The 26,048-nt window shown below is 36.2% G+C and overlaps 1 protein-coding gene and 1 pseudogene across 1 annotated transcript in view; both read left to right on the top strand.

The window, feature by feature from the left end:
* LOC101343987 (RNA-binding protein EWS-like) overlaps positions 1 to 20,404 on the top strand; it is a 50,963-nt pseudogene extending 30,559 nt beyond the window's left edge.
* Positions 9,216 to 26,048, top strand: part of MDGA2 (MAM domain containing glycosylphosphatidylinositol anchor 2) — a 560,321-nt gene continuing 543,488 nt past the window's right edge. The window contains exon 1 of the mRNA XM_004387883.3: positions 9,216 to 9,491. The gene's annotated coding sequence lies outside the window, so the exon portion shown is untranslated. The remainder of the gene's footprint in view (positions 9,492 to 26,048) is intronic.

The following is a 26,048-nucleotide window of genomic DNA, read 5'->3' as shown; positions in this document are numbered from 1 at the left end:
GAGATTAATGAAATATGTGATGCACTTTCAAGTATTCGCCAGGTGTTGGTCAAATATTTCTCCTGGGAAATACTGAGAAGAACATGGTGAAGAGCTTAGGGTGGGAGCATCCATGTAGAGGCAGAGGAACATAGATGACTAGTGGCTGTGGATAGCTGTGTCCGACTTGATGGCCCCCAGTTCCTCTCTGGCACACGTCAGAGGTGGTCAAATGCTGTATTTGAAAAGAATGTTAAGAACCTTAAATTCAACAGAACTTGTGTTTTTTTATCTATAAAACATGCAAGAGTCTCTGAAGTTTTAGCCTCAGATATTAATAGGTAGTGCTTCTAGATGAAAACAAAAAGGGTATTTTGGATAAAATCTGAAGTTTCAAATGTGGAAAACTTTATGCAGTAAAATTTTAAAAAGTTATAGAATTTCAAATGAAGAAAGTAAGACACACGTGTAGTTTTGTGAAAGTTAATTCAGATTAATATTTTGCAGTTTTATATATTCAATTGTCTATGAAGTTAATACCTTGATTCAGTGATATTAACAGAAGATGATGTTACAAAGTAGTTCTTTTACACAAGAGCTTCATTGCTTTTTTGTTGTTTTAATATTAAAATTTAAATTACATCATTCCTTCTTTTATTTAACATTAAAATTTTGTTAAAATTATTTTATGATTATTGAAATAATCACATTGTTATTGAATGTCATTGATTTCTTTTAATGACAGACTTTCTTCTATCTTCTTAAATAGTATATATTGCATATAAACAGATAACTTGAGTTTAAATTAAACATTTAAGCCCTTCACTTTAAAATCTTAACTAGTACAAACCTAAAAGATCATATCAACTTTTGTTATTTAGGAAATGTTCATGGCTGCCTTATAGAACCAGAGGCCTCGGGGTTTAATTTTCTTAACTTTTCTTTGCGCTTTGGAGGGTTTGTCAGGGGCAGTTCAATTAGTTTATAACAATGCTACTCAACATGTGCTGAGGAAATAATACGAAATATTCAAAACCTTTCATATTCAGAGGCTTTCACTAAAGTCATGTGAGGTAGATATGATCTTCTCTTGATTAAATGCAGAATAGTCAATAGAATCTTACTACTTTCATTTTACACCTCATCAAATTAAAAGGAAGAAATATTTCCCCTAGTGGATAGGAATACAATGCTAACCGAACATGGGGTAGTGTGGGGAGAAATAAGTTCACATTTATGCTAAAATAGTAGTTAATTCAAAATAGCCAGTAAAAGCAAGCAACTAAACTGAGCTCAATGCTGATTTAAAATAATTTATATGTTGTTTGTGTATCTGGATTTTTACCATTTTGGGATTAGTTAAATAACAAAAGGATTTTAACTATTTTTTGAGGAAATTACTAGAATATACATACAATGAAACATTTTGCTTAGTTGCACGTTTGGGTATATGTTTATATGGGTGCAGCAAATATAGTAGTGGCAGGTAATAATAGTCTATATTATTTTGAAGTGTGTAGTTTCAAAGGACTCTAAGTGAAGGCAGGTAAAATAAGGCTGAAGGAAAGGTAAGAGATCAAAATAATGAGAGAAAAATAGCCTACCAAAGTAGAGTTCTACTTTCCTGCCCTATTCTCTGAAAAATAGAAACGATAGGGCAGGAGACAGACTGCAGTGGACTGAGTACTGCAGTGCAGGTGTGGAAGTGTTAGGTGGGAGTGTAGACTGGATTAGAGTGTATTTGTAATCACTGACTGTAAAGGAAGGACAAGAAGAGGCCTGTTGATGGTAGGGTGGCTGTTGTTGTTTTCTTCTTGTTTTTTAATATGGGAGAGATTAAACATATTTATATGCTATTGGGATTATCCCTGGTTGACTAATACTATTTTACAGAAAAGATTGGACAGTTTTGAGGGATTTCTTCATATGTTGTGCAGAGGTTGGCAAAGTTGAAGTTGTGAAAGAGTGTTATAGATTGAATTGTTCTCCCCCAAAAGAAATGTGGAAGTCCTATCCCTGTACCTGTATATAGACCCTGTTTAGACATAAAAGTTTTCTTTTGTTATGTTAATGAGGCCATAGCAGTATAGGTGGGTCCTAAACCTAATCATTTCTGAGTGGTGTCTTAAAAAAAGAACACGTTAAACACACAGAGACACACACAGGGGAAGAAACACCAAGGATTGCTGGCAGCTATCAGAGAGTAGGAGAGAGGCCCACAGAGGCAATCAACATGGCTAATACCCTGGTTTGGACCTTTAGCCTCCAGAACTGTGAGAAAATAAATTCCAGTTCTTTAAAATCACTAATTTTGTGGTATTTTTTTAAAAATAGTAACCCTAGAAAACTAAGACATAGAGTAAACAAACAGAAAGGGGGGAAAAGAAAAGGAAAGACAAAAAAGAAAGTGGGCTTTTATTTTTGGACAGTCCACCATGCTTGAACCTAAAGCACCACATTCTCTTTGTTGTCCTTTTACTCTTCTGACTTTGTAATTATGTAAGTCTCTTTCCTTGGCTTTTCTGTTTTAAGAATTTATATTCTTCACAGTTCTATCATTGCCTACTTAATTTCTCTACATGTTCTGCTTTAGAGATTTCATCTACTCAAGTGCTGTCAACCGTCCACTACCATTTAAGAACTCTAAATCTTTATCTGTAGCAATAACTTACCATTGGTCAGCTCCCTATCAGCATCTAAAACTGAATTTTTCACCTTCCCCCTAAAGCCCACATGTCATCCTCTTCCTGACTTTGTGATATTAGAAAATATAATGTGATTAGCCTAAGGATTGGAGTTGTCAACAACAAGAGGAATAAATATGGTCTAGGTCTATAGATACAATAAGAACAAGCAAACAAAAAGGTTGCCATTAAGTCAATTCTGACTCACCATACTTAGTTTAAAATCCAGATTGGACAGTCACCTTGTGAAAAGGGGAAGGATGAAAAGACTCACATAGTATCTTAGATCAGTAACTCAGGTAGGAAAGAGGAAATAAGAAGAATGGAAGTCACTATATCTTAGAAATACTGTAAAAATGAGCTATACTGGAAATTGTGGAATAAACACAAGAGGCCAATTATTGGCAACGCTGATTAGAAACCTGAAAGTGTTTTATGAAAACTTATGATCACTTAAATCAACATAAAATTGGAAGGAAAGATTTATTATCATTATGTTTGCTTGTAGAACAAAATTTAGTGAGTGCTAAGAAAGTGGTGTGATGTGCCAATTCTATTACTCCTGCCTGGCCATGTGAGAACAATAAGGTCTTCCTCTCTTCCTGCTTCCCTCCCTTCCTTTCTCTGTCTCTCTCACACACACAGAAGCTACAGTGTGTGAGAGATGTCAGTGCAGATTGGGCACTGATCTCTTCACTAGAGCTTCTGAGAGGGCAATCTAGTGACCATCCCTCTCTCCCACACTACCTATTCCAGGAAGTTCATGAACTGCACCAAGACCAGAAGTTACATTGGTCTCGTGTTGAAGAATGGCAGTATTCTACTGGTAACTTGAATTCCTGAGAATAGCTAGGGTCAAGGATTTGAGTGATTTACCGAAGTATAAGACTCTTTCTTGTGTTTCTTAGAGGAGAGAAAATAGCCCATACCAAAGCTATTTGTGGGTAATAATAGCATGTCCTTTAGGAACAGCATGTCTGTTACTGGAAGGAACTTCTCCCCAGAAAACACTACTCACCTATGTCCCCCCTCTAAGAAAGCCCTCCATGATTTGGGCTGAAGCCCCTTAATCTCAGCTTCTTACAACTCTGGGTAATCTGAGGCCCATGGTAATCAAGAGAGTACCTTCTATTAAAAAAAACACGTATCACCGTATTTCACCTAGTTACCAAGGTGTAAGCTTCAATGTCATCTTAACTCCTTCTCTCTCACTTGCACATTCAGTTAATCACAGATCCTGTTTATTAAACCTCTAAAATAGATCTCAAAACTCTACCCTCATGTCCATTCCCAGGCCTACATAATGTTACTCCTATATACTCACAGTAGCTTTCAGGTGGTCTCCTTGACCACATTCTCTCCTCCTCCATCTACCTTCCACACATGGCAGGAACTGGAACCATAATGACAAATTGAAAGAGTGGTTCCAGTGGTTCAAGATTTGGAGTAAATAATATACTGCATGGGCCAGAGTTGAGTGTGCTCATTTCCTGATCTCAGGAGGTGCAATCTTACAGGCATGGCTTTGAGCACACTATTTGCTGTCTCTGGAATATCCTTCCCTTTTCTTCTCCACATGCATCTTTCCAAACCTAGGTTAAATGTCACTGACTTTGTGAAACCTGCTAGAATCCCACGGGCAGAGTTAGTGATCCTCTGCTTTGTCTTCTTATAGTACTCTATGCTCTCTTCTATTAGAGCATGTATTCTGTTCAACTATAATTATTTTTTATAAATTGAATAGATCCAATAGGCTGTGAACCCCTAGAGGGCACACAGCTCCTGGCATTAATCTTCATATGCCCAGCCAATAGCTTTGTGCCTGTACCATAGCAGGTACTTAAGAAACATATGCTTCAAAGTCTGTATAAGACATGAAAGGCTAAAAATGCTCCTGGTTCTTGCCTTTGGAGAATAATTTCTTTGTGTTCCTTCTGCAAGAGAATATATAGAAAATTTGGTTTAACTTTGAAAAGTATACTCTAACAAGATAAAAGAGTGTCTCTCTTTTGCCCTTTTAGGCTGACCTTTTGAACCCAAAGCCAGTTTACTCAAATTAAGGTAGTTGATATGATTAGTGTTAGGAAAGATTTTATGTAATGGGATTAGGTTTACCTCAAGAAAATTTGGATGACTATGGGTCCCCTGCAATATTTTAACATTTTAATTCATTGCTGACTATACAGGGCAAGGAGGATCATAACCCTTAGTCCAATATCAGGATGATAAATTGGGGCTTTTTTTCCAATGAGGCAGAGGATAAAAAATGTCTTGCTTTAGATATAATACTGCAAATTGTATTTATATTTAAAGTTAATTCAGTGCCATGATAGTGGATATTTTGCTAAAACAGAAGTTTGGTGTCATTTTAGTGATATTTGCTAAATCAGAAATTGTAAATTCATTTTTAAATAACTAGTCTGCTATGAGTTACGTATGTGGTATGGGGCAAATGCCAACAATGAGGCTCACATTGGCACTGAGGTGCTTAATATCAAGTTAGAATGTTAAGAAAAATGTGAATCCCTGGGCAATAAGTATTTCTGGGGAGAGGAGAGGGGAGGGGAGGGAAAGAGAAACATTGCTAAATATCCAAGAAGACGTCAAGAAGATCTGTTTTGCATCTCAGTCCAGTAATTCTAAATGGGGTAACATCATGAGCAAAGATTTAAAATCTCAGTGCCCTTTACTTTCCCACTGATGATGGGCTGATGTCACAGAGATGTTGCATTTTAGGTTGGGTAATCAAGATGAGAACCATTTACAGGGACCTAAATGCCACGTGAAGGGATTAGGACTCAGTATGAAAAGTCATCCTCATTTATAGGTTCTTAAGTATGAGAGACATGACTATAATAGAAATGTCAAAGTATTATTTTGTCAATCATAAAATGCCATGTATTTGGAAGGGACTAGAGGCAGGATAGGAACCCTGATGGCACAATGGTTAAGCACTTGGCTGCTAACCAAAATGTCAGTGGTTCAAACTCACCTCTGCTTCTGTAATAAAGATTTACAGCCTTGGGAACCCTATGGCTCAGTTCTACTCTGTCCTACAGGGTTGCTAAGATTCAGAACCCACTTGATAGTGGTGGATTTGTTTTGGGGTTTGGAGATAGGATGGTGACCTGGGACAGTGTTGCATTGGTTACATTTGGAGCAATTATACTGCTTACCTTGTCAATCTAGTTATGTTGCTTTAACTATTTCATGAACAGTTTTGCAACCCTTTAGTTACTCCCCAGGTCTAGTTTGGGGATATTTAGAACTTGAATTTAACTGTGTCAGACTTTTTTTTAATAGACAGTATGGAGTAGTGAAAAGAACAAAGGACGGTGTTCTGGTCTCATGTCGGCCACAACTAGCTGTGAGGTTATCACCAAGTTACTTGACCTCTTGAAGGTTTCCTTCCCTAATCTGGAAATAAGATTATTGACTTCCATGAGCTTTCTGTGTCCCACAAGAGTTCAGAAGCTTACAAAGTGTGCACCTTATCACGGAGCAGCTAAAGTACTAAACATGTTTTAATAAATGCTAGGAAAAATAGATCGTCAACACATATGTTTGGTGGGTATTTAACTATTCCAAATACATAATAAAATTATATCTGAGTTTTGACTATGAGATAAGTGGTAGGTTCATATGACTACAGTATATAGGCAATTACCTTTCCCCAGAATGTGTTAAATATAAAAGAAAATAGCAGAAGATTAACCCTTGTAAAGGAACACAATGTGCTTACTGTATAATTTAAATGTTTTCATTGAATCTACTCATTTGTATAATAATGCTTTTGAAAGTTACATCTTAAAAATAACAATACCATGCATTGATTTCAAGTTAAAATAAAAATAACAAGTGCAAATTAATCTGGAAAAGATGCCAAGTTGGTAAATAATTAGATATATTAATAAACATGTGGGCTATCAGTTATTAAGCTAACTTTGGCATTCAAATATGTTTCAAGGTAATGGATATATTTAAATCTATTTTCTTTTTTATTTTTATTCTGTGAGCCTTTATTGATCATCATCAGTGTGTTAACCTCTATAACATGAATACAACTATAAGACAGATGTCTAAAAATAAGTATCCTCTTAGTATTACTTAACTAAATTGAAGTTTAAATTTGATCAATGCAGAAAATGATTTGTAGAAAACATCGGGTGGAACATTGCAGAGCACCCAGAGAAACACTAAAGATAAGGATTTCTAATGTCATAAAAACCAATTTCTACAATGTCTAGACAGAATCCAAATTATTATGATATCGAGGTAGAAAATTTTTGATAAATTGGTGTTATAGACCAAACCAAATATTTGATTTGTGTGAGCATCGTTTAATTTTTTAAACCAGTGAAATGGTGCATGGCATGGAATTCAGTTACTTGAAAAAGACAAAGGAAAAAACAAATCTTTTTTTATTGTATCCTGCTGGATATTTTATTTTAGTCCACAAATATTTATAAGACCTAGAAAAATATTTTTAATAATTTGATTTAACTAGCACCATCACTGCAGTCACCCGGGGTGTTTAGTAGAAATGCAAATTTTGGGGATGTCCTCAGACATAACAGATCTCTGGGTACAGCGGTCTGGAATCTGCATTTTAAAATAGTTCCTCTGGTGTTTACTATGCAGAGTGAATGTAAGAATACTCTTCATTCTTATGTAACTGATGGAAACTCTTACATGCCATTTGATTCTGGGTACTGGAGAGCAGCGTCCCAAATTTGACGTTTGAGGAATAGGATTCTGCTTGGGTGCCTAGGAAGATACTGAAATAACCCGTTTTTCGTGTTTGTTTAGCCAGAAATGGAACTTTCCAGTTTTCCAGTTTCTACATGAAATTGAGAAGGATAAAAAATATGTTACTTTCAATTATTAAACTCTATGAAAGTCCTATGCATTTATACCGCATAAAATAAAGCATCAGATATTAGAAACTAACAATTCTATTTTACTTTCAAAATACAGATTTTTTGAGAAGAGATTTTCCCGGAATTTGGACTTAAAATAACTAACTTTTTATAAGTCACTATATAAAATCACCAAAGTCATTTTCAAGTTCTATAGTATCCATGGTCTTTTTAATGTTATATAAAAAAAAATCCAAATATGACAGCAGTGATATTTAGGCAATCAGTCTGTTGCCATCAAGTTGATTTCCATTAACGGCGACCCCATGTGTTTCAGAGCAGAACCTCCCGCCTTTCAGGAGCGGATCATAAAGCCCTTCTTCCAAGGCAACTCTTGGTGGGTTTAAACTACCAACTTTTTATTTAGTAGCCCAGTTCTTAACCATTTGAACCAACCAGGAACTCCTGGTGCTGTCAAGTCGATTTGGATTCAAAGAGACTCCATGTGTCTGAGCAGAACTGCCCCATAGGATTTTCTAGGCTGTAATATTTGTGGAAGGAAACTTGGTGGTGCAGTGGTTAAAGTGCTTGGCTGCTAACCAAAATGTCGGTGGTTCAAACCCACCAGCCCCTCCATGGGAGAAAGATGTGGCAGTCTGCTTCCATAAAGATTTACAGCCTTAGAAACCCAATGGTGAAGCTCTACTCTGACCTACTGGGATGCTATGAGTTGGAATCGACTGCAGGGCAGTGGGTTTGCTTTGGGATAGTGCAAGAAAAGGCTGGAAGCCTTTTCGATGATTTAAAAGCTGCACGTGCATCAATTGAAGGTGATTGGGATGAAGAATTTGTTGCGAGTAGGAGCTGGTCCAGTCGTTTCAAAATGAGGGCAAATTTATGTAAAATTAAAGGGCAAGTATGAGTTGTCCGTAAGTCAGATGTTTGTAGCCTGGGGACTGCCTGTAACTTCATGAGAATTTTAGACACTAGTCAGAGTTTTAGACTTCAGACTCAATGATTTACTGGCTATTTCTGTGGCTTAATTTAGTGATCATCTTTTGCTTGTATCAATACCAGCCAAACCAAACTCACTGCCGTGGAGTCCATCCTGACTCATAGCGACCCTATAGGACAGAGTAGAACTGCCCCATCAAGTTTCCAAAGCTGTAAATTTTTATGGCAGCAGATTGCCACATCTTTCTTCCGCAGAGCTGCTGGTGGATTCGAACCGCCAACCTTTCTGTTAGCAGCCGAGAGTTTTAACCACTGCTCCATGGGGGCTCCTGTGTCAAGACAGAGACCTATAAATATTGTAAACTAAGTGGCTACTCAATTCCTGATAACCAATTCATCTCAATCCTTTGCTCCCTACTTAAGCTACTAAGATCAGTGGGGGTCATTAATTAATAGACTAACGCCAATGTCTTCAATTTGAATTCCTTGTTCCTTTTCAATGAACTTTTTTTTTTTTAACCCTACCCATTTATTTCACAACATCTCTTACTATATTATACTTTGGATTTTAGAAAGGAAAGATCCTTCTTAACTTTTAACGATCAAATTTTATCATGTGGTTTTTTTAATGACCGATTTTCTTCCTACATCTTTTTCCCCTTAGCCATTTTCACAACATGTTGATGACTGATAGATAAATTTGAGGCTTTCTGTTCAGCAAAATCTTTAATCTCCTGGGGAAGCTCAAAGTACTAAGACTGATGGATCTGACTATGGGGATGTCTAATAAGAATTGTTCTTAAACCAGGATGGTGCACGTGAACACAATTTACTTATTTTCTTATGTATCTTGTCTCTTTCTCCTGACTTGACAGCTCCCCCTACCGTTCGGATTGTGCACTCAGGCTTGGCATGTAACATTGAGGAGGAGCGCTACTCGGAGAGGGTCTACACTATCCGGGAAGGAGAAACTCTAGAACTGACCTGTCTGGTCACTGGACATCCACGTCCACAGGTGAGTCCTGAACTGTGACACTGGGGAACTCTCTTTGGTTTTTGTTTTTTTGAAGTCAAAGTGTGCATTTTAGAAAATTTGGCTTCTAAATCCAAAGATTTTAAAATACGTGTGTGTGCGTGTTTAACTCAAGAACACGTGTATGTGCAACAGAGGACAACTGTGGTGATTGCTGACTATTCAAGCTTGAAATATGCAAATAAATAAGATGAAAAAAAATTTTTGTTTTTGTATTGTGAGAAATTTAGAAGACACTTCTAAGGAAGCTGTTAAAAAGACAACTACAAAAATATCTCTGTGAAGTAACAATTCATATGGCAATGAGTTTATTTTGGAACATGAGCATGATTTCATGGTGACATAATTGCAGTTGAGGAGGCATTTGTTCTGAAGAATCTGGTGCATGTACTTTCCTTACTCCTAGTCATTATATTCAGAGAATACTTTGAAAAACAAATGTTTGCAGGTGTTATATGCTTTGAGGCTTTTAGAATTATCAGCTACAGCTTTCTTAAACTAATTTCAGAGCAGGAACAAAAATTGAGACTTTCGAAGGGCAATAAAATTGCAACCCATATGCAAAGAAAAAGCTTGTAGGAGTGAAAGAAAGGGTTAGATATAAGACAATATATGTGTATAATTTGGATACAGAGTATTCAGTATGTTTTATTCATTAGTTGCCAATTTTTGGTCATATATTTAATATAACTGGTAATCAAACACTATGGCAGGAAAATAAGGCTCATTTAGTAGACAGTTACATATTTCAACAATTTATGTTATAGTAAAAAATCTAGCTACTACAACCATAGAGGGGAAACTGAAGTACAATGTGGGGATTTTATGAACCTACCATTTTAACCTCATCCTTGCCATGCATCCTTACCTTTAATCTTAAGGATTTTTGACTCTACCTTTTTTGACACTGAAGAAGAAACAAAAATAAGCGTAAGAAACTGTGCAAAATGAAGTATTAGTTATATAGAAAGATAAATAAAACCATGACTAATACTAAAATAGTAAAATATGTTTTGTAAAAATTGTGCTGTTGACAAAATGGGGAACAGTAAAAATAATCGAGAAAAAAATTATTAAAAATTATTGAAAAAACAAAAACTTACATTGGCTAAAATTGCAAACATAACATTTATTATCTTAAAATGGATAAGATAAGAAAGCTGTTTTAATAAAATTTAACTCTTAAAATTTGACCCAGGTTGATTAAATTTGGTTGACAAAATGATTGCAAAAGAAAACTCATGAAACAGGAACTCTAATTATTGAATATTAAATTATTAGATACAAGCAACAATATCAAATGATAGCAAGGATGTAGAGTAACACAAACTCTCATTCATTGCTGGTGAGAAAGCAAAATGGTCCAGCCACTTTGGAATATATAAGAACTGTACTTTCTACACAATTTTCCCATAAACCTAAAACTGCTCTAAAAGATAAAGCTCATTAAAGGAAAAAAAAAAGATACAAAGACGTGGATACATAAATCATTTTTGTTTTGACATTTCAACAGAAAATAATGGAATACACTGAAAATAATTTTACTAAAATAAAAAAATAATAAAATTATCTAAGGTAATATTATATCAAAGGAAATCTAGTTTATTATAATTTGATTATAGTTTTTGCATTTATAGACATGGAGTAAAAATACCAGAATCAAAGCAGTTGAGATCAGAACAGAAGGTACCAAACAAACCTAAAAGAAGCTACAAGGAGCTTTAGGAGAGGCAGGACATGGCAAAAGAAAACTCACTGGGGCTCCCATCATTCCCACACCCAATGCTCCCAATTATGTACCTCCTAAACTTCAGATTTTTCTTAAAAATTCAGCTACTTTTCCCTGTTTTCAAGGCATCCCAGATGTTCCTCTGCTTCCCTTATGCTTATATCCCTATAGTGTTAGAAAGTTCTTGTTTTCTCTATACGTCTTCCCTTCCATTATTCACAAGCCAGGGTGCAATCTTTGATGTCAGGCTATTCCAAACGAAGTCCTGAACCAATTGTAGATTGTTGCCTTATTTATTTATTTTTCTTTACAATTCCTGTCTTGGAACCATTTCAGTGTGTTCTGATCCTAAGGGGGGAGGGGGAATATATCATTGCAGTATCATTATTTCTTTCTTTCAAGAAGTAATTCAGGTGCTTGCAGGTGAATGAATCAGTTTCAGCTTATATTGCCTGTGTGAAAAATTAACTGGGCCTCTTCTCTGTCAACAAACTGTATAAAAAAGGCTGACAGAACAGGTGGGTCTTGGCATCCTGGCCAAAGACTGAAGGGCATGCTGTTGGCACCTGGTCCTGAGAATGATTTTTCTTGGCTGATACCGTGAAGCTGGAATAGCTTTCTTATTCATTCTCTAATCTGAGTATAATGATAGTTGGAAATGCAGTGGAGGAAAGAAGTTCATCATTCTCTCATCAGAAGATTTCTTAATCTGTTACCTATTCCTGTGATAATGAAAGCCATCAAGGTTGTCCATTTCTAAAAGTATTCTAAGACGGTGTGGTAGGCTGAAAAGTACTCCTCCCACAAAAAAAAGATATCTGTGTTGTAGACCCTGGAGTCTATGAATGTTACCTTATAAAGAAAAGAAAGGGGCGGGGGGAGGTCTTTGCAGATATGATTGAATTAAGGATCCCGAGAGGGGAAGATTATACTGGATTATCTAGGTGGGCCCAAATGTAATCACACTTATGAGAGAAAAGTTGAGGGAGACGCATATACACAAAGAGGCAATATGAAGACAGAGCAGAGAGAGATTTGAAGATGCTGATCTTTAAGATTGGAGTGGTACAGCCATAGCCAAGGTATGCTGGCTACTACCAGAAGCTGAGGAAGAAATGGATTCTCCTGTAGAGTCTCTGGAGGAACCGTGGCCCTGGCCATATCTTGATTTAGGCCCAGTGATACTGATTTCTGCCTTCTAGCCTCCAGAACTGTGAGAGAATAAATTTCTGTTGTTCTAAGCCACCAAGTTTGTGATAATCTGTTGAAAGCAGCCTGAGGAAACTAATGCAAGTGGCATTTATTTATAGGTTTTTAAAATTTTTCTTTCAAAATATATTGTGGCCTGAAGGTATTGATGTAGCCAAGGAAAATAGAATAAGGGAAGAAGAGGTCAGTTCAGTGCTGTAGTTAAGAGCAAGACAGTGAAACCAGACTGCCCGGCTATGCATCTCTGGTTCCACTACATTTCTTAACCTCTCTGTGCTCCAGTTTTTTTTTTTATTTTTTAAATCTATATAATGGGGGTAATAGTAACCATTGTACTTATATTTTCTTAAGAGGTAACTTTATTACACACACACCCTTCCCCCCACATACATACACCCATATACTCCTGGCATATAATAAATATCTAAATATTTAAATGGTGGTTTTTATTGTTTTTAAGTAATTTAGGAGCTTAAACTCTAAGGTCTCAATTTAAATGAGGAAGTTGGAAAGAATAACAAACTTTTGTAAAGTGGTTCATGTGAGGATACTTGGGATAGTTCAGATTTCTTGGACCAGAAGACAGTTTTATGGTAACCTGTATATTGTGTCTTTGAGTTAGTTTCAGTAATAAATATATGTATACATATTTTGGAGGCAAGAAGGTACTAACCTTCCACTCTGCTTTTAAAAACAAAATAAAACAAAGCAAACAGAAAATGTGTCTAACAATGCAACCCTACTTTCATGTGTTTTATATATTGACTTTTGAGTAAGATGTTATTTGAATAATATTTTCCATCACTAAAATATTTTGAAAACTACTCTTTAAAAACCAATTATTAGACCCAAAACACTCATCTAAGAGGCATAAAAATAATCTATTAGTTTATTTTAGCTCAACCATAGTGTTTACTTTTTGGATAAAAAATAAAGCAAGGCCATTTTTCAATTATATAATGGAATCCAATTCAGTCATTTAATTGCTGTATAACTGCATTCTTGGCTGTCAAGGCTGTTGCAGAGCCATTGATGTTTTTATCCTCATTACTCTTCTATTCAGATCCTAAAGTGATAATCTTACCATGGTGAAAGTCTTAGCAAACCTTGGGAGCACGTTCTTCAGTTTGAAACCATTAGTACTACATGTAGTTTGTCTTTTGCAAATATTTTATGTATTTTAGCTCACGTTTTCATACTTTTTTATCCTGATTCAGTCTATCACATTCCTTACTAAAGGACTAATTTTTGCACATGGAAAATAGACATATTAGACACTTTTAATTAATGTGCAATTAATATGGACAGAATTGGGTTCTGCTATCGAATCAGAGATCATCAAATATTACCTGTATTCCTTCTCATGGTTCGTAGGGCTCAATGTAATTTACTTTTTCTATCTGTGACAAATCTGTCTCAACTGGATCCCTCTGCTGGATCATGTGAGAAACTCCTTCCACCTAAAACAACTAATTTTTTTCAATTACACTTTGGAAAGAATGTGAGGGGAAGTGTAGGGCAAACATCCAATAGTTTATGAATCATAAATTCTGTATCAATGACTACATTCACAATCCCTCAACCCCATACACATACCCGGCCCCATCTCCACGGGTATACACCATCATTCAGTCTGTAGTTATATCGGTGAATGTACTCACCACAGCTTGTTTAGGAGGAAGCACTTACAGTCTTTCTGATGGTTGATGTTATACCTTCAAATTGTTTTGTTTTTATCGATTTTTATATAGGATAAGAAAAGGCTTTTTTTAGGGGGAGGGAGGAGTCAACCTTTTAATACAGTCCAGAACTATTAATACTTTTTAGTCCCAGCACATCAACATTAATCGCAGATTTTAAAAAGAATTAATCAAAATCCTCATGAATGCAGAATCACTTTTGCTTATCAAGAGATCTGAACTTATTTACACTTCTTTCAGAATTCATCTTTGGTTTAATCCCATGTACAATCTTTATGCTTAGAAGAAACATTTATCATACATTTCAGACACTTTCTCAAAAAACATTAGTATATTTAATGAGATAGTATATTTAGATCATTTAACCATCATTACATTTGTGATTTAATTATTGATATAAGATTATAATTTTTCTATAAACTTAATAATTTGAAGCTGTTACTATCATCATTATAAACTGCAGTTAACTAACTTAGTGTCTACAACTTCTTTTTTGATTGGATTCCTCAAAAGTTTAAAAAAATAGGTTTGTGCACTTTTGGTAGATTGTATTTTGTTGCCAATTATTATATCTTCTTCCCATTGAGAGGTTTATACTTCCTCATGCCATAGACATCTTACTTGGTCATATGAAGTATTTGGCCAATGAAACGTGAGAAGTGATGTCTTCAAATTCGAAGCAAAACTTTAAGAGCTGTCTCTGTCAAGACCAGCATGTCCCATTTCAGCCCAGATCCAAAAAGATCATGGTCCTTGAGTGAGAAATATATTATGTATAACTACTCCTGTACTATGTATTTCATGAAATATACAGAGAAATAGAACATTTAAAAGGATATAATTAAGATGGTCACTGAACTAAGTGTTAATACCTCATAATATCACCATTTTAGAAATTACTGCTAACTACATTGTGGCAGATCGAAATATTTTTCACAATCCTGTCCTTCTTTCTTATATTGGAGCTCCCACTCTGATTATATTAGCATTACAAGTCCATTTATTTCAGTGCCAGCTCAGATTCTGAACCTCAAGAGCCCTCAAAAGGCCATGGTATTTCTTTGATTCCAATGCAATTTACTGTAGTAAATGGCCACAAATCCCTTTGGGGAAGGGCTCAGATAGTAAAAAATGTTGTACTTCACAAGCTATACCACTAAGAAAGAGACACAGCACATGATAGGCTTCTTTGGAATTTGGAGGCTGCATATTCTATATTTGGAAATATTGCTCCAAGTCACTTAATCAGGCAACTTGAAAGGCTGTCAGCTTAAAGGAAGGCTCAGGGGAGGAGAGAGCTCTGTCCCAAGTGCAGGTTGTAGTGGAAACTAGGTTGCTGCTAAGGCAATATGGCTTAGAAGATTTGATGTTGGATAAGAATGCTGTGTGGATTCTTTGTTTGGTCCTTTGCACAGACCCTTAGATTCTGTAGCAAGACTACTTTCTGCAGTAGAGTACTAATTGCTTTTTGAAAAGCAGCTCTTTGATCAATAGGGAATAGGATCCAGTCAATACATGCTCCTCTACTTTGTCTCTTGGGCAGGCAATTCTGTGGCACTTTTCTCCATGGCTCCTTAGAGGGTCCCAGCAGGATAGAGTCTAGTCATTCTTAGCAATGATCAACTCAATAACACTTTCTCATATTGGTTTTTCCTCCTTCCCTGTTTCTGTTCACAGTCCCCTACTCTGTTCCCTGGGATTAGTTCCAAAAATAAACTGCCTACATGTAAGCTCTTATCTTTGACTTTCCTACATTGGGAAATCCCAGGATAAGACAGTGCCTATATTCTGAACACAAGCCTAATAAGAAACTACATCTATAGACCTGGCCCTAGTGTCTTATTCCTTGTTGCTGACCTTGTGTTACTTAATTTTGAATCAGAATTATTGTACTTCTATCTTTCCTGAAGACTCTGTAAAGGAAAGCCAGAAATTATTAGCCAGGATGTGATGTTCAATCAGATTTGTGCCTTTGTCTCTTAAGAATTTTATATAAGGTGATTAGTTTACATATAAACTATACTTTCCTAATTTATTGTCTTCAACTCTTAAAATATATTTTATTTGAATTGAATCTAAGTATTGAAAGTTTGCAAGTTCATTCATAGGTGAATTTGTGTGATTGAGATTTACTGCATAAATAATGATGGTTCGTTTGGCTTGCCTCTCTTTCTTAGTTATCTAGTGCCATTATAACAGAAATACCACAAGTGGATGGCTTTAACAAACAGAAATTTATTTTCTTACAGTTTAGGAGCTAAAAGTCCTCATTCAGGGTGCTGACTCAAGGCAAAGTCTTTCTTTCTCTTTTGGCTCTGGAGGAAGATCCTTGTCTCTTCTGAGCTTCTGCTACTGGGTAATCTTCATGTGGCTTGACATCTGTCTTCCCCCATCTCTGCTTTAATCTCTTTTGTATTTCAAAAGGGATTGACTCAAGATACAGCCTACACTAATCCTGTCTCATTAACACAACAAAGACAACCCATTCCCAAGTGGGCTTATAACCAAAGGCATAGATGTTAAGATTTATAATGTATATTTTTGGAGGACACAGTTCAATCTGTAACATTCCACCCTTTGGCCCCTACAAAATTCATGTTCTTGCCGCATGCAAAACACATTCACATTCAACCCGTCACATCATCTGAAAAGTCTTAAATCAACTCCAAGTCCAAAATCTCATCTTCTGAATCATTTAAATCAAATATGGATGAGAGTTTAGGCATATTCCATCCTGGGGAAAAATTCCTCTTCATCTGTAAACCTGTGAAATCTAGACTGCAAGTTATTTGTTTCCAAAGTACAATGGTGGAACATGCACAAGGTAGACATTTCCATTACAAATGGGAGAAATTGGAGGGAAAGAAGGGACAACAAGCATCAAACAAGTCCAAAACCCAGCAGAACAAATTACATTAGCTCTGAAGGTTAGACAATAATCCTCTCGTCCCTGAGACTGTCTGGGCAAAGGCCCTGTCTTCCAGGTTCCAAGTGTTGGCTATACTCTCTGGATTCTGGGTGAAGCCCTCTGTGCCCTGGGCTTCAGCTTTTCCTTCCAGGCCCACTGGGACAGCAACTCTGCTCCCTCGGCTTTGGGTGGCTCATTCTCCTAATCCATCTGAGTGGTGACCCCACCCCCTCGGGCCTACAGCTGGCCCTATTAGCCTGCCCCTTGGGTATGGCGGCCCCACTCCCTCAGCTTTGGGCAGTGGTCCCATCCCCCAGCACACCTTAACAGCATTGCCACACTCTGGAACCAGTTGGCGAAGACCTGATTCTTCGAAACCTAGAAGCCTGTGGCCCCACCCTTTGAGATCCATGTTCTTACATGGTCAAAATTAAGTCTCAAAACACAGAATCAAAATAATTTTCTATACAAAATATTTGCATTTAGGAGTGATAAGATAATAAACATTACTTTATTACAACAGTGACATGAAATAGTATTTTAAGATTGTCAGAGTTTCTCGGGAAGAGAGAAGGAAACCAACACTGCCTGTTAACAAATAATTGAAAATCTATAGATTGGATTGTTTATAGTTGTAACTTTATCATTTTAAGGTACATAGGTGCAAATTACTTAACATAGACCTTTCTGAACAGTTAGATAGATATTGGTGAAGAGGATTTTGTATTTTTATTGGTAGAAGAATGCTCCTATTGAAGTAATTTTAGAACGTATTATTTAACAATTTTGATCTCTAAATGACAGCTATCCCACAATATAATTTTGTTTATCAGCTTTTTTTTTTTTTTGGTCTAGTAGTTATTGAGCTGTCAATAAAATCTAAAGGTACTAAACTTGGCATAGCTTGAGTAAACTTTTTCATAATGAAATTATGATCAAATTAATTGATGCATTTTATATGTCTGTGTTGCATTCATGCTGTAAATACTGTCTCTCTTTCTCTCTCTCTCTCACACACACACACACACACACACACACAGAGTAAGCCCAAAAAACATGCACTACTTGAGCTCCTTCAACGTGTTGTAATTTGTCATTTGTAGTTATATCTACCCTTGCTGCTAAAAATGGGTAAATTTTATGTTTTGTTTAATTAGAAATTTCTCTTAATGCACAATGATTTTATTTCTTAAGAATCAAACAAGAAAACGAATATAGTAGTGATATATTTGTGATCCTATTGCATCAAATTTATCCTGTTCATTCATGGTTAATATATGTACTGGTGCCAGTTAAGGGAATTTGATTTACTTGATGTTCAAACTACAAATCTAACAAAGCCTTCCTGGAATGACTTTAAAATGGGAAGGTTTGCAGTTTAAGTGTAATAATTTAAATTACAAATATAGACAATATTAGCTATTTGCCCTATGCTAAATAATATGCTGCTGATGGTACTCAGTCTATACGAGTACTAGTTGTAAGTGTGACACATTTATTCTAAATTAAACTCATCACAGCTTTTTTCTGAAATGCTCAGAGATGTTTCAAACAAAATCAGTAAGGAATAAAATCCCTTCTGTGATCTCAAAAAGTTAACTTATGCCACTAAAGAAAAGTGCCTGTAAAAAAATGTGTATTCCTAGGACTGAAAAATAAGAGAACAGTTATTAAGAATGATTCAGTCAATTTATTTTTCAGGAATTGTTAATCTTTTATTTTGATTTTATCTTAGTGCTGAGTTCTTAACAAAAACCTAAAAATAACATTTATTTTCCTGACAGTTTTATTTTTTTCCATCAGCAAACATTGATTCCTTCTTTCTTCTGCTTCTTGTGGTACAAGAGGAAACATTATCCTGTAACAACCTGGCCCCGCCTTGTTTACTTACTTGCCTTTGGCAGAAATCATTAAATGATGTTAGAAAAGCTTGCGCAGAACAAAATCCTTAGTTAATTAGTGACTTCTCTGTTGGGTGTCACAGAAATTCTGTGTTTTTAAGATTAATTTTTAGGAAGCTAGGTCTGCAGTGTGGTGGAAAATCTAAGTTAACCATTTCTTGACACCATGTAAGTATTAGCAGAGCAACTGGCCATTTCAAATCTTTCTGAAGGCATTGTGAAGAGTGATCTGAAGTGGACAGTTGCTCTGCATTTAGTGATTTCTATCTGCCTGTCTATTTATATATGTATGTATCTATATCTAATGACTGCTGTGCATCATTAACCTTGAATGAAGTCACAGTGCTTTACCTACAGACTTTATATTTGCTGTCCCTTCCTCTTGTCCCTGGCCCTTGCCCCTTGAATAAGTAAAAAGCTTATTTGCCAATTCTTCCTGAAAGCATTGTTTGGTCTAAGAGGCTTGCTTAATTGTCCCTTCTATGCAGTTAAGCGCTTGGCTGCTAACAGAGCGGTCAGCAGTTTGAATTCTCCGTAAAGATTACAGCATTGGAAACACTATGGGGCAGTTCCGCTCTGTCCTGTAGGGTCACTATGAGTCCTTATTGACTAGAAGGCAACAGGTTATTATTATTATTTATCATTATTATTTATGTGGTCCCACAATACCTATTTCCCTACCACAGTACATCATAGGATGTTGCTTAGGGGGGTGGAGGTTTTGGAGTCCAACTGCATGGTTTCAAATCCCACCTTTTCTACTGTCTAGCCCTGTGAACTTGGATAATTTATTTAATCTCCCTTTTCCATCTTTTCCTCATGTATGAAATGAGTATAGCTATAGTAAGTATATAATAAGGTTTTTTAAGGACCAAATAAAATCATATCAGGAAAGACTTAAAATCTTAGATGGTAATAATAATAATGATAGAAAAATAAAATACGCTAATTATATTCTTTTGTACCTTTCTGTCCTTCTCAGTGGACTGTAAACTCCTAGAGAGTAAGAACTAAGTCATGCCCATTTTAATCAAAATTAGGGTGAACATATGTCCTGATTTGCCTGGGATAGTCCTGGATTTTGGCTTTTGTTTTGATACACTTAGTAACAGCATCCTCTGTCAGTCCTAAAAAGTGCCCTGGTTTGGAAGATAAAATATATTAGGACCCTAAACACAAAAGCTTCACATATAGAAGGTCTTATTTATTTATTGAACAAATGCATGTGGAAGGCACTTTCGGTTCATTGTTAAATATTTTAATTAATTTGGTTGTTTTTTAAAAATACTAAATTGTGTTTGCTTGTGCTTATGTTATTTACTTTCAAGTTTCCAGCATTTGAGGAAACTTTTGGATTCACTTGTGGCTATAAGGCACTGTTGGTAGCCGTATACCCCAATGCCTGCAGTAATGCATTAAATGGTCACTTGCTGGCCTGGAAGATTTAATGTGTCTTATTTTAGTACCCAGCAAGGACTTCTAAACACTTGGGAAGTGGGACTCAATAACATGAAGCTATTAAAGCCCTTGAGTCAGATAAAATTCTAACCTTTGACAACAGCACGCATTTTTAATTACAGATGTAACGGTGAAACACTAGGAGCTCCAGGGACTGGAATGTCTTCATGAAACATGGGACCCAGACCTGGAAATCCATGGCTTAGTATGCATTGCTTCCACATTATGCAGTCATAATCCTTTGTATAAATAATATAGAGGTTATGGAAGCCTGGCTTTTATCAGAAAAGAGAAAAAAAATCACTATCAGTAGAAAATATAACAGATAGTCCAAATATATGCTAAGACATGTTCAACTTCATGTTGCTAACTAGCCATGGTTAGCAGTTTTGGTAGAAGCAATTGTGCTGGAAGCTTTTTGATGGTACATAGCCTGTGTTGTTCATATGGTGCAAACCCCAGAAAGCCCAAGAGTAGAATCAATTCCTTCTAAGACTATTTCATAAAATTCTATTATGATTTACTTCTAGAAGATTTACAGCCACCTAATTACCATAATGAATATATTACATTATTCTGTGTGAAAGGAAACATCATCCACTCAGCAACTCAAATACTTAGAAGAACGTCCACGGTGAAAGGCAAATCAAGTTAAGCCTCCTATATACTTTATTTGGACTTTTCTCTTTGCATTCATTAAATTGCCTTGTATTAGTTTGTATACGTCTTTGGGGTATTGTCCATATTAAATGGTATTTTGGTTTGTTTGTTTGTTTTTACCTTATTTTGCCTTTTCTATAACGTTTGGATTCCTCAGAAACGGGAGTTCCGATCAAGCACACAGGCTGTTCTACTAACTCCAGAAACTGCTTTAAATTCCTAACTCCTTCCAAAACCTTATGAACTGGTTAGGCATTCAGAATGAGACCTATGTCAGGTTACAGGCAACAGATCATTTTACCTGTAAATCTGAGTAGGCAAGCTACATATAAACCTAAATTACGATAAAAATGCCAACTTATATTAGTTTACAATGGCAAATGGATTGGTCATTGCTGTTGCACAACAAGATCATTCTTCCAGTATGCAAACTAATCAAGAAACCAAATAATCAGAAGTCAGATTGGTGAGCATTGACTCCCAGCTAGGGTAACTGTAGGTCTGCCATCTACAGTGGGCAGGGAAACCATAAGGCCTAAGCCCAATTGCAAAGATTTCCTCTCTTGGACAGTTCCCTAATGGGTACTGTTTGCCAGTTTGTGCTTCTGGAGGCATGTTTTTCTGTTCCCAAGGCTGACCAGTTCCTATTTTGATTGACACATTCTTTCTTTAGATATATTAATATTAATACCTTCAGTTACATTACAGTCAAGTCTGAGAAATGTGTTGAGGATTCTGCCTCATTAAGATGGCTTTGCGTATCTCTATTCTGAGTCGTTCTTAACTATAACTGCCCTCTCTGGGGACAATCTTATTTCCTATATCCCTAAGTTATTTAGAATGGGTACACCTTATTATATTCTAGTAGAATCATGAAACTCCAATGAAACTTTGTGTATATCTTATCCTGTACTCTGCATTTCACAAATAGGTATTGAGGCTGAAGAAGTTAAATGACTAAGCCAAATCCACGAGACAGGGAAAGAGACTAGATTATGAGGTGGCCACTGGATTGCTAACTTCATATTCCTCCACTCCACCTCTCTGGTTTGTAAATGTCAGTACCCATTCTTTCCAGTTTCTGGGACTTGGACATTTTCAGTCTTGTAACCTGAAAATTATCTTACTTGACTGGTTCAAAATTTATTATTGTCGTTCATTATAGGTACAGCTCATGTAACTATCTGCAGGATGGCTCTCGTCTCTTGTTCTTTCTTTATTAAAACGAGTGTGCAAAAAGGAAGATGATGGTTAATTAAAATTACTAATTTTTAAAATAGCTCTATAGAATTATTAACATTTCTTAAAATGAAAACAAAAACATATTTTCATGATGGTGGGGCTTCAGAATATGACAATGACCATATAGTTAGAATTTAAAATATGTAAACCTAGTGGTGCAGAACACTTAATTGTGCTCATGAGGAACCTGTAATTAGATCAGAGGCGGTCATTCAAACAGGACAAGGGGATACTGCATGTTTAAGGACAGGAAAGGTGTGTGTCAGGGTTGTAGCTTTTCACCATAACTATTCAATCTGTATGCTGAGCAAATAAGCCAAGAAGCTGGACTATATGCGGACCAATGGGGCATCAGGATTGGAGGAAGGCCCATTAACAATCTGCATTATGCAGATGACACAACCTTGCTTGCTGCAAGTGAAGAGGACTTGAAGCACTTACTGATGAAGGTCAAAGACCACAGCCTTCAGTATGGATTACACCTCAACATAAAGAAAACAAAAATCCTCACAACTACACCAAAAAGCAACATCATGATAAATGTAGAAAAGATTGAGGTTGTCAAGGATTTCGTTTTATTTGGATCCACAGTCAACACCCATGGAAGCAGCAGTCAAGAAATCAACACATTGCGTTGGGCAAATCTGCTGCAAAATACCTCTTTAAAGTGTTCAAAAGCAAAGATGTCACCTTGAAGACTAAGGTGTGCCTGACCCAAGCGATGGTGTTTTCAATCACCTCCTATGCATGCGAAAGCTGGACAATGAATAAGGAAAACCAAAGAAGAATCAACGCCTTTGAATTATGATGTTGGCAAAGAATAGTGAATATCCCATGGACTGCCAAAAGAAGGAATAAATCTGTCTTGGAAGAAGTTCAGCCGGAATACTCCTTAGCAGCAAGAATGACGAGACTACATCTCACATACTTTGGATATATTATCAGGAGGGATCAGTCCCGGAAGAAGGACATCATGCTTGATAAATTAGAGGGGCCATCGGAAACAAGGAAACCCTTCAATGAGATGAGTTGACACAGTGGCTGCAACAATGGGCTCAAGTATAACAAGGATTGTGAGGATGCCACAGGACTGGGCAGTGTTTCGTTCTGTTGTGCATAGGGTTGCTATGAGTGGGAGCCAACTCGACGGCACCTAACAACAGCAACAGTGGTGCGATGTATTACTGCTTCTTGCTTGGAATTTTATTTGCAATCTACATGGTTGCTTTGTAATTTGCACTGAAAGCAACAAAATTGTATTGATGTAATGTTTATTCCTAACTTCATTGCAGAGGCATGGAAAATATAGAAGTATAAAATTATGCTTAGGTAACATGCAAAACAAACAAACATAAATCCCACCTTACCAACATCATAATAAAAATTTCACTATTATTGTATTAATGTAGCAAAGAAATACAGTTTAGTAAAACATTTTAACAAACTAGCATGCCACTGTTCATGCAGTCTTTGCAAATTCCATTTTATATTCTTTTTAAAGGTAAAGGACTGATTTCAATTCTATTTATTCTTTATGAATTTTGCCCTTATTTACCAATGTATTGCTCCCTACCTATTCTTTCTTTTTTCACTCTCTGTGTCTCTCCCAAAAGCCCACATTCCCTTCCTTCTTTAACTGTATTGTAACCTGCACATTAAAAAGGATCTTTCAATGTTTGCTCAAGATTAATAAGTAAGCAAAATAATGGAACAAAGACATTTTATATGTGATCTTTTCAGCATTTAAGAGATTTATCAAGTGTGCATTTCAACAATAGACATTTTCATTAATATTCCATTCTTAAAATTCACAGGTATTTCCTTTTTAAAAAAATAACAGCTTATATTAGAGAGTATCTGTTTGAATTTTTGGAAACATCTGTCCATGTTCATTCAACTGAGGATTTCTAGTTCTTCAAGTCAACTGTTTATTATACATCTATGCTAGGACATTTGTATGTTAACAATTCTATGTTTATTAAAATGCTAAGGTATAGATTGTAAAACTCTCATGGTTGAATAGATATTAGGACATATTTATGTATTATAAATGGGTCTTTAGGGAAGCAATAAAGCAAAATGATTTTAAGACTTTGACCTTTGTAGTCAGACAGGCTTGGTTTTGAATCTCAACTCCACCACTGATTAGCTGTGTGAACGAGGGCAAATCACTTAACTAGGTTCAGTCTGGAATTTCTCATGTATATAGCATAGGTGATATAATAGTACTTATGTGATATAGAGGAGCCCTGGTGGCACAGTGGTAAAGAACTTGCCTTCTAACCAAAAGGTCAGCAGTTTGAATCCACTAGCCATTCCTTTGAAACCCTATGGGGCAATTCTACCCTATCCTATAGGATCACTGAGTCGGAATCGACTCGACGGCAATGGGTTTGGTTTTTCGTTTTTTGTTGTCTGATACTGATCCTGGGGGACAGGGAGCAGGGAAGGAAAAACACTTTTAAATATACGTATTTTTGTTGTTGTTTTTGAATTTTGTACTACGTGTGTATATTAACTATTGCATAACTTAAAAGCCAAATAGCATACTCAACAGTTTGGTGAGCTCTAGAAAAAGAAAATGAAACCCTGATTGTGTAGTAGTTAAATGCTGAGCTGCTAAGATTGGCAGTTTGAACCCACCAGCCGCTCTGCGGGAGAAAGATGTGGCAACCTGCTTTCATAAAGATTATAGCCTTTATGGAAACCCTAGGGCAATTCTACTCTGTCCTATAGGGTTGCTATGAGTCGTAATCGACTTGAAGGCACACAACAACGAGAAAAAGAAAAAAGAATTTCTTATTCTAATTTGACCTCCTTCAGTCAACCCCAACTTTTTTTTTCCTATACCAGTTTTTTCTAATTTTTTAATTTTGTTGTTGAGAATATACACAGCAAAACATACACCAATTCAACTGTTTCGACATGTACAATGAAGTGACATTGATTACGTTCTTTGAGTTGTACAAACGTTCTCACCCTCCTTTTCTGAGTTGTTTCTCCCCCATTAACATAAACACATTGTCTCCAAAGGTTCCTGTCTAATCTTTTGAGTTGCTGTTGTCACTTTGATTCCATATAGATAGTTCTTAAAAGAGCATAATGCTCAAGGCAGACATTTTTTACTAGTTTAACTATGAGTTGGAATCGACTTAATGGCAGTGGGTTTGGTTTTTGGTGATTGTTTCGTTTTAAGAAGACTTCAGGGGATATGTTTGGTTTAAGTTTTAAAGAATATCTCACGGCAGTAGTTTCAGAGAATCATCCAGCTCCCACTGGCTCAGAAAGTCTGGAATCCATGAGAATTTAAAATTCTGTTTTGCATTTCTCCCTTCTGATCAGGATTCTTCTATACAATCTTTGATCAAAATGTTCAGTAGTGAGAGCCAGGCACCATCCAGTTCTTCTGGTCTCATGGCAAAGGAAGCAGTTGTACAAAGAGGCAAGTAGCCACGCATTCCATATCCTCCTCCTATTCTGACTCTTTCTTTCTCTCTTGCTCCAGGTGAATAGAAACCAATCATCATGCCTTGGGTGGCCCTTGCAAGCTTTTTAAGACCCCAGGCACTATGCAAAGAACTAGGAGATAGAACAGATGCACTAAACACATTATTAGGCCAATTAACTGGGATGTCCCGTGAAACCATGACATTAAACCTCCAAACCAAGGAACCAAGTTCCATGAGGTTTTTGGTTGTACATAAGGAGTCTAAAGGTACTCTTTTTTTTTTT

Source organism: Trichechus manatus, unplaced genomic scaffold (genome assembly GCF_000243295.1).
Source record: "Trichechus manatus latirostris isolate Lorelei unplaced genomic scaffold, TriManLat1.0 scaffold00196, whole genome shotgun sequence".
NCBI lineage: Eukaryota > Metazoa > Chordata > Mammalia > Sirenia > Trichechidae > Trichechus > Trichechus manatus.
This window is presented reverse-complemented; position numbering and strand designations above follow the sequence as displayed.